Genomic DNA, 14,939 nt, shown 5'->3' on the forward strand with positions numbered 1-14,939 from the left:
AGTTAAGGGGGGGAAAAGGGTAAAGGGGGGGTGCTGGAGGTGGTCCCCCAGGGAGAGCCCGGTGGAAATGGAGCTGTGCTGGGTGCTGCGGGGTGATCGGGAGCTTTCTGTCTTGCTAACTCCCTGCTGGAGGCAGGAGGCAGCCCTCTGCTGAGCCCACAGCCAAGGGGTCCCGGTGGCGGAGCGAGGCAGGCTGCGCTCTGCTATCACCGAGGAGCAGAGGCTGCAGGATGAGATACGAAACCCACCCGTCTCTGCCAGAGGCTCGGGGCATTGCCCACGAGATAAGCAGGAGACTCATCCCACCCGTGGTCCTAACATTCACCCTTCCAGGCCCAGTGCCCGAGGGAGATTTTCACCAGGAGAAATCGCTAGGAGTTCACATCCCACCCTTGGGAAGCTTTACTTATGGTTTTTACCATGATTTCTTGCCTATTTTTCCTCCTTTACACAGCAGGGATAGATAGCAAGAGGCATTTTCCCTGCCTGTCCTTTCTCCTGGCTCACGCCTTTGCCCTCCCAGCAGCATCTCCCCAGAGAGGCACGGCCTCCGTGCCGTACCCGCTGCGGGTGGCTGCACACCTGGAGGTCAAAGTCACCCTGCTCGGAAGCGTGCCCAGGGCATGCACAGCACTTGTGAACAACGCCCAGCTCTATCCCACAGAAATCAAGGGCCGGGAAGGCTGGGGCATGTCCCGGTCTTGCCCTGCTGCAGTGTCCAGATCCAGCCTGGGAGCTGCATTGCAAGCTCATCCAGGATCTTGGCACCCAGACTTCTTGCTTGGGTCCGGGAGTTCAGTTTCTAAAGTTTGCTTCCCCTTTTTTTTCAGGTGGGTGCCCATTTCCTATCAGTCCCAGCAACTGCTCTTTCCAAATGATGGAAAGTTTCTGAGTCCACGCTCAAGCACAGACATTGCGAAACTTCACAGACTTTAAGCTGGCTGTAGAAGAGCAGGACGTGAGAACACTTCATGCCTGGCAACAAGCACATTTCCTGCCTGCAGTTGGAGGGGATAATGAAAGAAAAAGAGCACAAGGGAATGCTGCAAACCACAACTGGAAAAGCTGAGATCCTGCGTTAAAACAGAAACACCAAAGGTCTGCGAACATTGCTTTGTCAGGCTGCCTCCAGTGCTGTGAGCAAAGTCTGGGCTCAAACTGAAAATAAAAGGGACTTTCTGTTGAACAGAATCACGCAAGTGAAGTGGGGTGTGGGATTTGGTGAGGTCTCAGGCATGTCTTAGCTTTCGTGATGAGGTGGTGGAGGAGAAAGGCGTGTGTGTAGCCACATGCAGACCTTGGAGAGCCAGCTGTGGCAGCAAAAGCTGGAGAAATTGTGCCTGATAACAACTCTGTGCTGAAATAAAAGGCACAGTCTGCTGCCACGAGAGAAACCCGTGGGGAAAAAAAAAAAAAAAAAAAAAAAAAAAAAGGGGTCCTTTTAAGCATTTGGAGAGTTACTTTAGCCACAGCCATTCTGTAGGTTCAGCTCCCAAAGCGAGCACTGGTGTTGACACAAGGCGAAGTCAGGCTGCAGACAGCCTCGCCATGCCGCTGGCAGCAGCATGCGCTGTCCCTGTGCCCTGGGGCTTGTTGGAGTGTGCCCAGGGCTGATGTCACTCACTGTCCCACTAAAAGCCAGCCCAGCAAACATGGCTTGGGGGTTCTGCCAGGGTGCTGAGCTGAAGCTTATCACCCCAGAGGCAGAGGAGCACAGGAAGAGCCAGGGCAACACGTGGTTGGAAGCAGGACGTCCCCATCCCACTTGGTCAGCCATGGCTGTGTCTTCACCCCGAGCAGCAGCTCCTCAACCTGCCCCATGCTGGAGCAAGCACAGCCTTGGCTCTTTGCCACCTGCTTGTGCCAGAGGTGAATCATGCAACACTGAGCCTGGCTTACAGCACACTGCCTGCCTGCCGTGCTTTCTCCCCTAGCATCATCCTTGCTGCCACCCCATTTTCTCCAATATATTGTTTTATTACTTCCTGGCATAAAACCCCTTTTATTTCCTGCATGCACACAGATTACAGCCTGTTCCCTACATCCTTTCCCTAGCTCAGGGGATTTTTATGTCTCAAAGGACTCACAGCATGGTCACAAGCAGAACCAGGCAGAGACCTGTCCTGCCCATTCCCACTGCTGGTGCTGCCAGGGGTGGGGAACCAGACAGCTTGGAGGGTGTCCCCTCTGTCCCAGGCACAGGGAAATGTTTGCCTGGCACCTGGCAGCAGCAATGAGGCAGCAGCTGAGCCCTTACCCCCCGTTATTTTGAAATCCATCCTACATGGATGCCATTTACTTGCTTTTGCCTGTTCCATTTTTCAGGGTCTGCTTGGTGATATCATCGGTTGAGTTTAACATTCACCGTCTGTCTCTGCAGTACGAGGCTGAGCATGATGCAGCAGGAGAGCAGGGGAAGGGCAAAGAGAGAGGACAGGACGTTCGGCGCCTGTGCAGAGAAAAAAAAAAAAAAATCACTACTTTCTGTAACATGCATCTACCAAAAGATGGCAGCAAATACCCTAGTATGGAGCTGGGCTTTTTTTCAGACATGCTGTAATTATCTCAGTGAGTGACAGAAAAACTGAGAATGAGCAACCAAATGGAGGAGAGAATTGATGTTTAGAACTTCTTGGTGATTTCTTATACCGTTGAAAGAATCTCTTTCATTTAAAGTGAAGACATAAGCACAGATACTCTTCCCAGCAGGCTGACCACAGACGGCCCCCAAGGTCTGTGCCATGCCAGAGCGGTGCCACACAGTCTGCAGTGGCCTGGGGATAGCAGGAGTGGGGAGCATGGCTGGGACAAGATCAGGGAGGGTTGCATTGTTTTTTTAGGGAAAAAAAAAAAAAAAAAAAAAAAAAAAAAAAAAAAAAAAAGGGGAATGCAATAAAAGCTAAACTCGTTCAGCTTCTTTTGATCTCAGAGAATAACAAAGAGATGTCCTGACATCATTACGCCCCTCGCTCACTCCCTTTGGGTCATGTTTTTATTTCCTGGAACCAGCAATGATCAAAGCCAAGCTCCTCTCCACCACTGTGCATCTTCGTTTTCACTCCCGACAAAAGTGGGGAAGGCTGTGACACCTCTCACACCACTCCTGGGCCAGCAGGCTGCTTCAAACAGAGGGCTGGCGGGGGCACGGGCTCCTGCAGCCTCATGGTGTGGAGGCAGCCGGGGGCCTCCCCACCATTGGGGAACAGATGTCACGGTTTTTGCAACTTGAATCATTTTGGGAGGGCTGGAAATGTCCCGGGCAAGACTGGCTGGAGAAGTTGTCCCTTCAAGGGCAGGGTGAGGACAATGTCAGTGACCACAGGGATGTGATGAGAGACCCCGAGGCATCTGGTGTGCTGTCATGGCAAGGAGCTGGGACCGCAGGTACTGAGAGGTCTTCAGAGCACAAAAGACCAAAGCAAAGAGAAGACGTAAGTACACAAAGGCAGCTTCTTCCTCCCTAGTCTGCCCACTTGGTGAATATCTTGGTTCTAAGAAAGCAGAGGGGACAAGGACTGAAATCGGCATGTGGCTGAGGTTGTGAGGCACGGCCCAGGCCAGTAACCCATGAGAAGGCAGTGAAGGCATGCAGGGAGGGACCCGTCACACCTCGTGCCCCTGTACAGACCCAGAGCCAGTCACTTGTCTGTTAAACACACACCAAGTATCCCAGAAAAAGGAAAAACCCAAAGCAACATTTTCACAAGCCACGGCATTTTCTAAATCTGCATAACTGTCTTGTCTTGAAAGCAACAAAGAAGCAGCAAAGATATGGTATGTAAGATAAATAAGTGATAAATACACGCCAACCAAAACATTATTTGTAGTCTATTTACATTCAAAGAGCTACTTTAAAAGGAAGCATTGGTATTAAATTGGCAGATAAGACTTCCACATTGCGGTTACGGCACTGCAGACTGATGTGATTAATAGCAATACACTCCAACACTTTGTTTACCTTGTGTGGGACCAGACTGATGAATGAAAAATGAAACAAACAAACAAGTAAATAATCTGTTTTTCAAATAAGGTGCAAACAGTGGGGATGGCAGAAGCTGGCCACTGGCTACTGAATTTATTTGCAGGACCAGGCTATGGGAAATGCGCCTGCAGGAAAGGAATCCCAGAGCCACGGAGCTCCTTGCAGCAGCAGCAAGCTGCACATCAGCCCTGAATGCCATCCGCAGCACGGCAGCAGGTTTCAGAGCTGCGTTTCAAGGATATTTCACCTTGGCAGACAAGAACTGCTGGAGCAACAAGGATGCTTGGCTTTGTCATCTTCAGAGATGGAATTGAAGCAGCAGAACACTGCTGGAAGCAAACAGAGCCTTGGCACCAAAACACTCACATCCGATTGATATTTGCCAAAAAAATGCAAGTGGTTCAGCTCTATTAAAGTGATTATTTAATCAAGTCATCACTAGGCTTGCCTGACTGGATAATCCTGTATATACAGAGAAAATAATGAACCTTTTTTTCCTTTAAAAAAAAAAAAAAAGAACATCTGCTCATCAGCTGCAGCATTTCTTCTGCAGTTAGAGCTGAACAAAATACAGATGAGCAAATCTACACATGGCTGGGTTATCTGTGTGTGTGCACCCTCAGCCTTAAGCAGAGCCACAGCCTCGATAGCCCATAACACAGGACACAGTTCAGCCCACAGGTCTTTAAACTCCTTTGGATCAACTCCCACACAGCTCCCAGGCCAGTTCCACCACACCTGGGTCTCCCTGCTCACAAAAACTCCAGACACAGACTGGCCAACTAATGCTACAGCTGACTGGGAAGTGAAGTATGACCGACATTTTTAATAGAAAAGTGATTTATTCCTAAAGGATATTTTCTACAGCTGGTGATGAGCATTGCTGGGACCTGCTGGTCACTTTCATCACCCCACTGAGTCTTACGGGGATGATCAGTGGGTGACTCAAACCAAGAACTCTTAAAAATTTCTAGTTCAGTGTTTACACAAAAATAGAGATGTGCACCTCCGTGAGATTTGCTTTCCTTTCTGCATCCAGCCTGGATTAAGTCCAGCAAGAAGGACAGTAATAATAATAATAGCTCACCAAAAGGATGTGGGTTTCTTCTCCTGGAAGAAATTTTGCTCTTTGATCTACTCCACCTTAGAGAAGGAAAGGGCAATTTTCCTGTCGGCTCTGGGAAACACCGGTTGTGGTGTGGAAATGCAGTTCCATTATTCTGTAGGTTCCACACATGGCCCCCCCCGGTAAGAGCTGGGATGGTCTTTGAGGGTTTTGCCTCTGAGAGCTTATAATGAAATAGCTGGGAAGCTCCAGAAAGGCCTGAGCCTGCTCTGAGTTGTGGCAGAAAGGGGAACAGAAGCCCCAAGAGAGCAAATTCTGAGTGCTGACAAACACGTGGCAGAGCACAACATAGATTCTGCAGGAACGCTGAAAGGCTAAGGCAGAAGTCAGCAAGAACCACTGACTTCAGGCTCCACGCACATGTGCACCCAAGCATTAGTCTCTATTTGATTGATAATAATTAGCACTACCAACATCTACTGTCTTTTGATCAAAGTATTTTCCTTCTGCCCGTCCAAAAGTCTCTTTTTGATCTTTGGTCTTAAACTCTGATGGAAAGCTTTAGTGAGGGAAATTCAGCAGTGAGCGCAGCACCTGGCACGCCAGGCCTGAAGGAGGCACCCGATAAACAGCAAACCCGTGACAAGGGCCACATTAAGCCACAGATGCTAGCACTAGCCCCAGGGCTTTTTCTTTACACTTGGTTCCAGCTAAAACAAGCTAAAACACAGCCACACGTCATCCTGTGGTGACAGCAGGGGACAGAAGTCCCCAAGGAGCTGCCACCCTGCCCGGACTGACCACTGCCATGCTGCCTCTTCAGCCTCCGCCCATATTTTTGCAGGCAGCTATTATACCAAGACAGAATTCATCAAACATGCTACAAGAGCACTCCTAAAAAGACCAAACGTGGGGTTTTGTTTATTCAGCACATGGCATTTCATGGGCTTATGTTCAGTGCCTGGGAAGGGTGGCAAAGAAACATCAAGCCTGGGCCACCCCTGGGGCACAGAGAGCAGGAGGAGGGAGGTGGCAGAGCTGCTGGAGAGCAGCACAGTATTTTGTGGGGCTATGGGGCAGATTGGGATGTGTTGTACATACCCTGCTGTCAGAAGGAGCCACAGAAGTACATTAAAAAAAATACAGAGGGAAGAAACCTCACTGCCTGGTTTGCCCAGTGCTAGGACAAGAGCAGCCCACACACGCCATCTAGTGATGATAAGGTTTCCTGTGGTTGAGTTCTCTGAGAAGGACCAGAAATACTCTAGACAAAGATGAAAATGTCTATTGAGTGCACTCATTGCTGTTTTTGTCACCGGGATGCAGAAGGACCCGAGCAGGGTTTCGCAGCCAGGCCATGGAGCTGGGCGCAGGGAGATGTTGTGGTGCCCTGGTGGAGAAGCTTCCTTGAGAGCTTATTACAAATCAGCAGGCAAGCAGCATGCTCCAGAGCAGCCAGGAAAAAAAAATAAATAAAATAAAAAAGACATGAGCCAAGAAGGTCAGGAAGGAGAGCAACAGCCACCAGGTACATGGACAGGGTTCCAGCTTAGGACTCCTCTAACCCCCAAAGTTCATTCGAGCTGTGACAATCACTGCCTGCATCCAGTCACATCTCACACAGAGTTGTTGTAGCTGACTGCTTATTCCAAGAAATATCCACCCAAACACAAGACATGGGGAGAAAAGATCAGCACTGTCCTTCCCAAATATGTTCATGGCAGGCAGCACCCAACTGTTGCCTCCAAAGGAGGAAAGCTTCCTTCTCACATCTTCAGCCTCGCTCATTTTTCACATTTTCAGTCTGTCCATCCTTGCTCTCCATGTCATCAGCCCAAAACTCAAACAGTTTCATTTATCTTGCTATTCATATGGTTTCTCTGACACACAAGGAGGGGGAAGACTCCCTTCTCCTACCAGGAGTGGGAGGACTGCGTGTCCCCAGGAAGGACACATCCAGACCCAGACTGCTCCTCCATCCTCTTCCTCAGGCAGCTGAGGGCAGTTAGCTTAATTTGTCCCCAGTTTGTCTCCAAAGCCACCAGTTACTCCAAACCATCCACTTCTGTCATATTTCCCAGTGAAACACCTCCAAGGGGTGTGCTGTCAGGGATGTGACCCAACTTTTCTCTTGACTGTTTCAAATGCTGCAGTTTGCTGGGACCTTCCCCAGGACCTGGAAGACACCTCCAGATTTTTCCTAAGCTGTTTGATCCCTTGCTCCTTCAGTAACGAGACAAATAATTTGATTCACTTTCAACCCCAAATGATTGCCCTTTTCCCTGAAACTACTAAAGATGTTATCGTTCATTTCCCTATACACCTACTCTCGTGTTTCTTTAAGTTTATCCCTGAAAGCCCTGAAATTCTTCATGCTCGCTTTTCATGGCCTGCAGCTTTTCTTTTAACATTAAGAGCATTGTTTCTGGCAAGACATTAAGGTATTCACCAGCTGCCAACCTGAAAGCCATAAGTGCCCCATTTGCATTCATATTTTGATAGTCCCCCCATCCCTACTGCAGCGGTGTCTCTCCCCCTCTGAAAATGCTGGTTGTCTCCATCCTTTTGGTCCAGGCCTGGGTTCCTTTGCTGGGCTTGGATCCGGCCCTTCGTCTTTCCATCAGAGATTACTCCAGCTGTGATCATCACCAGGCTGGGGCAGCAACAGGGCACTCAGGTTTCTTCTGCAGAAATCTCATCTCCTGGTAGAGAGCTTGGAGCCCCCACGAATCTGCACGTCTGGCAAGGTTTTGACAGGCCACTCACAAGCTGAGAAATGGTTCCTCTCCCATTTTATGCTTTCTGACAAAATCATGTTGCTTGTTTCCAATGGTGGCTGGTAGCCCTTGGAAAGCTGTAGTACAGGTTACGTTCAACATCACTGCGAGTTAACAGCAAGTTTTTAAATACATCAAGAATTACAACCTGGTATGGCTTCCACAGACACCCACCGATGGTAACATGAAGTATTGCTTGCACCTCTTCCAACTACAGGCCATGTTTCCCTGGAGGTTTAGCTCCAGGGCCGCTGATCCCTGTTCCCTTCTTCCCTGCTCAGTTCAGAGGTTGGTGCTCCCTGCAGCTTTGCAGTCCTCTCCCAATATTTTTATGTCACCAGATTTTATTTGGCCTTGTCCCCTTTTAAATCAGTTTCAAGACTTAAGTAAATTTGGCCCTTGAACTCTGAAGTGCAGAAATGTGGTAAGATGAGCCATAAAAACAAGAACAGTCCTCAAAAATTATGGCCAGTGCCATATAACTGGACAGTTGGCAGCTTTCTCATGGGGGGATAAATACCACTTTGCTCCTAGCTGCCCTGCATCCCTAGGGGAGGCCAGCTCTTATAGCTCTCCTTCAGCAAACGCTCAGTGGATGGAAACGCAAGTAAAGAAATTAATTCATCCCCATTTCAGGGGCAAAAAGACGTGCATTGCCAGCTGCCCACATTTGATGGGTATCCCTGTACCTGCTCGGGGCTTAACCACATAATCCAGAGATGACAAGTTAGAAATTCCCCAAAGAGTAAAACTCACGTTTGCTGCTTTCAGAGCCATGGATGGTATTTCCCAGCTGCAGACTCTTCCTCGTTTGAGTCTGCAGCGCACATGGGAACCAGGGAGAAGAAAGACTGAATAAACTTTATTTTTTCCTACTATTACTGTGCAAAAGGCACCTTCTGAGATAAGTTTTGGAGATGAGCACCACCAGCAGCCCTCCTGGAAGATACCTGTGCACAAGCTCTTGCAGATATCTGCAGCAGCAGCCCCGCTGTGACCACGTGCAGCGCACGTACGTTGCTGCTCGAGCCCCCAAGTGGAAACGGGCTGTGAACTTTCCCAGCGCAGATCACACACAAGGCGTTAACATTCTGTTCTTCTTTGAAGGCAACTTTGACCTAGTTTAGGTCTTCCTTTCTCTTTCTTTTAGTTCCTTTGGCTTACACAAGCGGTTCTGGAGGAGCTCAGCAGCTGGGAGGCGGCCCTGCTCGTCCCATCCCACCGCCCTTTCCATCCAGCTCAAAGCCTTGAGCTGCATCTCTGCCAACCTCCCCTCCAGCCCTGACTCTTCACACCTCTGCCCACGCTCAGCCAGCACACGGCAGACTAAGCTAGAAGTTGCAAGGCTGGCAAGAACTGCCCGAAAATGCCCCAAAAGCTCCGCAAGCCTTGCGACCAGCGGAGCGTCACGGCGAAGGTGCAGAGCCCTGTTCTGTGCGCTGCCTCTGAGCCAAGTAGGTCACAAGAGAAACGAGACAAGGTTTTCCCCTTCTCGAAAGAATCATCATTCGTTCTTTATGTGGGCAAGGAACATGCAGTGGAAGCAGCTATTGTAGTAACGTATCTTATGGCAGGCTTCTTGTGCAAGACTCACTTGCAGGCATTTTCAGGAAAAGCGTCATGTTAAAGAAGATAAAAGCTTTTAGCTTTATAGGAAGAAGGTTTTTTGGGGGGTTTTGTGCCCTTTTTTTTTTTTCTTTTTTAAAGTCAGACTAAGCAAAAATAATTCATATTAATGATGACTATTCAGTGGGTTTCCTAGCATTTGTGCAGACTTCCCTTACAAACATCAGGTCTCTCCAGCACCAAGTAAAATGATTGCACTGGTGAAGCTTTCCTTAGGCTAAGCCTGCCAGCCCACACTCCAGGAGATGGGTGGCAGAAGCATGACCTAAATGCAATTAAACCTGATCCACAGCCCTGTTCTGTGACAAAGAAAAGTTAGTGACAGTAGGGCTTTATTTTGGCCAGAACAGGTAAAACAGCAGAGCTGACATACTGCTTGCTGGTACCCTACCCAGTACAGTGGGGATGAGTTTTTCTGAGTCGGTGTGACAGTCCCACAACTTTTAAGGGTTCCTTTTTCAACCTCTCAGAAAGCTGATTTAGTGGCAGATTTTGTCCAGCCAAAAATTGTCCATCCAAATTTCCCTTTTTCATATGGACTTACGCATCCTTTAATACCTTAGAAGTCAAGGAACGAATCATAAAATCCTGTTCCTTCACTGTACTAAAAATGAATAGAAAACAATTGCTCCAGATTTTTGCTGGCCTCAACTATTTATGCTCTTAAGAGGAGAAATAACATATCAAGCTGGGCTGTGACTGAGAGGGCTTAGGAGGACAACGCTAGTGGCAGCATGGCCAATGTCAGGTGTATGGTCCCTATTTAGGAGGCCCCAGCAAGCTGTTATAATTAAAATTAAAAAAATAAAAAATAAAATAAAATAAAAAGCAAAGTTCCTCTACTTAGAACAAAATAATTCCACACGAACAGCTGAGGTGCAAGCAGCTACTTCTGACACTGGCAGAGACCAACCTTGTGGTTCTTTGAACATTCGCCTGGCATCTTCCTGAAGCACTTGACCTACATCTTCCTCCTACTCTTCCTTTTGCTTCTGTATATTCAAATTAACTACTTCAGGGAGTTATCTGCTTCTCTGTGCTTAGCAGTCACGCGGTCTGTAACAATATGGAGCCTCACAGATCAATCCTGTTCTCAGCCTCTAACACCCGCCACACACCTTATTTATGCAGCAAGTCTCCTCCCTTTAAGCTGGCTCTTGAAGAACTGCTGAAGCCCTCTCATACCACAACAGGCAGGTTGGAGACCTTCACTGAAACATAAATAGGATGTGCTCTTTGAAGGGTTTTAGGAGCTAGCAAGCAGTTTCCATTCAATCTAAGAATATTTAAGCAGAGCTGAACACAACTGTAGCCTTCACAGAAGCGCGGCTGCGTACCAGGCTGCAGCTGCTTCACCTGACTCAGGACACGTGCTAATAGGAAGAAGAGCTTTTAAAAAAATAAAAAAATAAAAACCTCTTCCATCCCCCTGGGCTGGTGCCAGGGCCAGCACCACCAGGGGCTGGCTGCGGTGCTCAGCCCGCATTTTCCAGCGAGGACCGAGTCACGCAACGGCTGCTTTCTGCATCAAAAGATGTAGGTCCCGCTGCCCTTTTCTGGTGCGTCATGTGCTCTGTAATGAATGTCAAGAGCTACCGGCTCGCAGTGTGACTTCTGGTAAACCATCCACCTTGGTTTTAGAGGTATCAGTTACCAGGGGCCACTTGGAAGCACCAAGCGGTTCAGCTCCCCAGTACGTGACAGCATCAGACAGGAAGAGAAACGGGACGAAGAGCAGCTGCTGCTGTACATAAAGTTGCTTCATTTTGATCTTGGCAGGGCTCATCTATGGGGGACGAGCCCCTTTTCTTTACATCTTCTCCCTGGACACAGCTGGGGCTCCACAACTCGTGCCCAAAGCAGGGTATTGAGCATCAACCTCACCACCACCTCCTGGGCTGCCCCATCACCCCGATCCTGGTCCCTCATGTGACAGCCGGGCTGGAAGGAGGTTTGGAAGCTCCGAGCAGCCAGGGTGGGTACCTGATCCCCCTGAGCATCCTCCTGTCACCTTGCTCTGCTGTGCTGGGTGCCATCTCTTGTGGTGATCCACTACAGCTGCTTTCCTCAACAGCCAGACACCAGTAAAACACAGCTTTACCCTTTCAAAACCTCCCTCCCACATGCACTGGGCACAGTGAGCAACCTTTCACAATCCCCAAAATCAGGAGTCTGCTGGTGTTAGCAGTGTGGTCGGTGCGATGGTGTTTACTCCGTTACCAGTAAGCAGTTTGCATTAATGGTGTGCAAGGCCTTTAACGTCCTTGTGTTACAGAAGCATTTAGACTAATTACCAAAATCCACATGAGAAAGTGTGAGTTCCTGCCACCCCTCCCATTTCATTAGGAACAGAAGATCAAGAGGTTAAAGACCGGCCTTTCAAAAGTGACCGACACTTAAACGCCTTGGCAGCATGGCCCCAAGCACCCAGCATGAGGCAGTGCCAGAGCTGCAATGCTCTCCCACAAAGACTTCTGCTGCAAATGCTGCTTATGTTCCTACAGACACAGACCTCTTGTACCCTTGGTAGCAGCCCCATTTGCTGATACGCAGAGAGGTGCCTCGGCAGGGAGTAGAAGAAGGTCACAGAGTCAAAGAAAGTCAGGTTGGATCTTCTGCAGGTGCCTGAGAAGAGCAAATTTCCACTGCTCTTACAGCCTTCCTGGGCCAGGTGAGGACAGTTGGAAGAAGACTGATATGGCCTTTTAAGATATTTCTATTGAGACACTTCCATAAAACAGAAGCAAGCGATGCCACAACAGCTGACGGTGCCCTTATTATGACAGAAGAGCTATTCCCATGAGAAGCCCGTAGGTGTGCGCATTCCTCGGCACGGCCACATCTTCCAGGTCAAGCACTGGGAGTTGTTTCCTGTCCAGCTATTGTCTTGCATTCACACAGGTCTTTACCTGGGTACACCACAACTCTGCCTATCCCACCAATTATGAAGAAAAATTAAGGATTTATCAGTAGCAATAACATTTTTGGGCTCTTCTCATATGCAGAGCTAGCAGAGGAAAATGTGTGCAGCTCTGTGCTGCAGCAGACAAAGCTAGAAGCCTGGATTTAGCCAAGCAAGCACTTTGCTACTCCAAGAGCATCTTCATGTCAAGTTGGACGTGTTAATTTAACACAAAGAACAGTGTTATGCTGGCATGGAGATCTCCTGCCCAGGTTATTTAGCATTCAAGACCTTGGAGATGGGAGCAATGCTACCCATTATTTCCTAATAAAAATGTTAAGGGGTCATTTTATTTCTGCATTGCAGTATTTGGTTTCAGGAGGGATGCATTGGGGAATACAAACTCCTACAGAACTGATTTCGCACTGTGTGGCTTGCCCCACCTGTGAAGGAACCTGGGGACTGCTGGTCAGTGAGACAGACTGGCTCCCGTGTCAGTCACTTTGGCAGAGCTTGGTGCAGGATCAGCATCCTCTGGTGGGTTCTTCCAGAGATCCGGACATTCATGGTTATTGAGATTGCATCTACCACGGCCACACACTTTGATCCTCATCTGTGTGCTCATGAGAGCTTGTAAGTACAGCTGAACACTGGATAAAACACAGGAGTGGATGTTACTGACATTTTAGGTCTTTTCCTTCTAAGAGATTCTCTCATGTGCATCCTTAAAAATTCCATTTAGGTAATTCTTAATAAGACCTCTATAAATTCCCTGATACTTGCTCTTTGCTAGCTTTCTCACTGCCAATAATTATCGTGGTTTGCCTGTCTCCCAGCAGAACCTTTCTTACTTTCCTAATTAAAATTCCTTTGCGGCCATCATCTAAGAACTCGTAATCCAAAAAACTCAAGCCATTGCACAAACCAGATCCAAGTCATCCCTAATATGAGCCCATTGCAATGGAGTCAACAGTTACACCCAAAACCAAAGAACCAAAGCCTGTAAGGAGCACCTGGACACCTCCAGCCTGCCTTGCTACCGCTGTGGGATTGCTCCCTACACCAAACCTCCCTGAGATTTGTAGCATTGTAGTTTTCAAGACACTAATCTGTGCCTCTGGGATCTCATTTCCGGAGGCACAGCTGGATATTTCATCTGCATTTTGCTACTCCCCACCCTTACCTGCAACACCACGTGCTGCGCTAATGAATGGTTGCATCCCTAGTGCTGAACCCCTCCAGCATCACAGCTGAGACCACCTTAAGCACGGCTCAGCTAAGCTTGCCATATTCTGCTGGTTTAACCTTTCTTCTCCAACACCCCAAATACTTTTTGCCCTTCTCACAATTCTTAATTAGCTGAAGAAAAACCCCAAACCCCGGTGATGCCCAAACCTGAACACAGCCGCTGATGAGGAATATGTAACATCATGTGGTGGTGGGTAATACTCCGAAAATGCCCATTTGTCTGAATAACTGAGATTCATTCCAAAATCATGCCTAACATGGAAACTCCAACACACCACCCTACTACCAATTATTAGCTTCAAAGGCAGCAGCACAGACTAATGCTGTAGACAGATAATATCATACATCCCTATATTAAAGCAAACACAAATGATTTAATTTCATTTCAGATTCACCTGGAAAGTTCTGGCTCTCCCGTTTATTGCGCTGGTCCCTGTGTGTCATGAGAATGGCATCGGCTGTGCTCACCACCCCACCTCTGCCCCAGATGTCACTGCTGCCCGCCTGCCATCATCACACTGCGTTTCTGAGAGCAGATACTGGGTGCACAGAGGTCAAAATAAGGCTCTCAGGGAAGAGCTAATGGTTAACTTTGGGTATTAAAAAAGAAAAAAACACTCTCACCCAGGTTTCAGTGGTGTTCTCGTCTGGTTGATGTTACTAAAATGAGTATCAAAGCAGCTTAGAGGGGTTTGGGCCATACAGTGAAAGTTACAAGGTACCTTCTGATTCAACCAATTCTTAACAGAGCATTTTCTTTCAGTTTAGGAGTGTTTTAGCAGCTCGCAGGAAGATTTAACTAGCTCGTTTCATGGAATAACGTGTTGCAACACGTGTCGGGTGCATGGTGCATGACAGTTAGTCTACACTGACTAATCCACGTGGGTCCTCTTGGAGAAACTACTCCGGTCAATGGGATTGTCCAAGCTGAAACTGGCTGTTTGTGCAAGCTTTTGTATCAGCCTGTGTTTTCTCAAGAATTACCTCATTTGTTTCACTGCAAGTGTCTGAAGGTCTGCTCTTCTCACAAGCACTTCTCCAGCGCCCTGCAGTCCCGGCTCTCTCTGTTCTGTCAATAAAACCTCCTGGGAGCCATCCCCAGCCCTACTCCTAGCAGCATCCCACACTGGGTTGTGCAGGAAGATGAGGAACAGACCACGCTGGAGTCCTCCAGCACATGGATTCTGAGGAAATGCAAGGAAAGGGGATAGCACAGTTAAAAGAGAATATCTGCATAATGCATATTTACCTTGAATTGCCAAGAATACATTCCATGAATGTTTTTATACGTCTTTTCCAAGGTTTCTGGCTTGACTCCTTCGCAAAGGGGCTTTAGGT

This window comes from Anas acuta, chromosome 14 (assembly GCF_963932015.1).
Source record: "Anas acuta chromosome 14, bAnaAcu1.1, whole genome shotgun sequence".
Classification (NCBI taxonomy): domain Eukaryota; kingdom Metazoa; phylum Chordata; class Aves; order Anseriformes; family Anatidae; genus Anas; species Anas acuta.